Raw genomic sequence first — 1,998 nt, 5'->3', positions numbered from 1 at the left:
GTTTGTAATATTCTCACAATAAGTTAATTAGCTCAATTGGAGCATTTCTAGCATGTTTGGTTGAAATTGGAAATTTACATTTTTCACTTTTGTCAGACAGTTGCAATATTCTCACAATAAGCTAATTAGCTCAATTGGAGCATTTCTAGCATGTTTAATTGAACTTGGAAATTTACATTTTTCAGTTTTGTCATACGTTTGTAATATTCTCACAATAAGTTAATTAGCTCAATTGGAGCATTTCTAGCATGTTTGGTTGAAATTGGAAATTTACATTTTTCAGTTTTGTCAGCCGTTTGTAATATTCTCACAATAAGCTAATTAGCTCAATTGGAGCATTTCTAGCATGTTTGGTTGAAATCAGAAATTTACATTTTTCACTTTTGTCAGACAATTGCAATATTCTCACAATAAGCTAATTAGCTCAATTGGAGCATTTCTAGCATGTTTGGTTGAAATTGGAAATTTACATTTTTCAGTTTTGTCAGACGTTTGTAATATTCTCACAATAAGCTAATTAGCTCAATTTGAGCATTTCTAGCATGTTTGGTTGAAATTGGAAATTTACATTTTTCACTTTTGTCGGACGTTTGTAATATTCTCACAATAAGCTAATTAGCTCAATTGGAGCATTTCTAGCATGTTTGGTTGAAATTGGAAATTTACATTTTTCACTTTTGTCAAACAATTGCAATATTCTGACAATAAGCTAATTAGCTCAATTGGAGCATTTCTAGCATGTTTGGTTGAAATTGAAAATTTAAATTTTCAGTTTTGTCAGACGTTTGTAAAATTCTTACAGTAGGCTTATTTGCGCAATTGGAGCATATCTAGCATGTTTGATTGAAATTGGAATTTTAAATTTTTCACTTTTGTCAGACGTTTGTAATATTCTCACAATAAGCTAATTAGCTCAATTGGAGCATTTCTAGCATGTTTGGTTGAAATTGGAAATTTACATTTTTCAGTTTTGTCAGACGTTTGTAATATTCTCACAATAAGCTAATTAGCTCAATTGGAGCATTTCTAGCATGTTTGGTTGAAATTGGAAATTTACATTTTTCACTTTTGTCAGACAATTGCAATATTCTCACAATAAGCTAATTAGCTCAATTGGAGCCTTTCTAGCATGTTTGGTTGAAATTGGAAATTTACATTTTTCAGTTTTGTCAGACGTTTGTAATATTCTCACAATAAGCTAATTAGCTCAATTGGAGCATTTCTAGCATGTTTGGTTGAAATCAGAAATTTACATTTTTTACTTTTGTCAGACGTTTGTAATATTCTCACAATAAGCTAATTAGCTCAATTGGAGCATTTCTAGCATGTTTGGTTGAAATTGGAATTATAAATTTTTCACTTTTGTCAGACGTTTGTAATATTCTCACAATAAGCTAATTAGCTCAATTGGAGCATTTCTAGCATTTTTGGTTGAAATTGGAAATTTACATTTTTCAGGTTTGTCAGACGTTTGTAATATTCTCACAATAAGCTAATTAGCTCAATTGGAGCATTTCTAGCATGTTTGGTTGAAATCAGAAATTTACATTTTTCACTTTTGTCAGACGTTTGTAATATTCTAACAATAAACTAATTAGCTCAATTGGAGCATTTCTAGCATGTTTGGTTGAAATTGGAAATTACATTTTTCAGTTTTGTCAGACAATTGCAATATTCTATCAATAAGCTAATTAGCTCAATTGGAGCATTTCTAGCATGTTTAGTTGAAATTGGAAATTTGCATTTTTCACTTTTGTCAGACAATTGCAATATTCTCTCAATAAGCTAATTAGCTCAATTGGAGCATTTCTAGCATGTTTGGTTGAAATTGGAATTTTAAATTTTTCACTTTTGTCAGACGTTTGTAATATTCTCACAATAAGCTAATTAGCTCAATTGGAGCATTTCTAGCATTTTTGGTTAAAATTGGAATTGTAAATTTTTCACTTTTGTCAGACGTTTGTAATATTCTCACAATAAGCTAATTAGCTCAATTTG

Source organism: Watersipora subatra, chromosome 5, assembly GCF_963576615.1.
Source record: "Watersipora subatra chromosome 5, tzWatSuba1.1, whole genome shotgun sequence".
Taxonomy (NCBI): Eukaryota; Metazoa; Bryozoa; class Gymnolaemata; order Cheilostomatida; family Watersiporidae; genus Watersipora; species Watersipora subatra.
Note: the sequence above shows the minus strand (reverse complement) of the source record.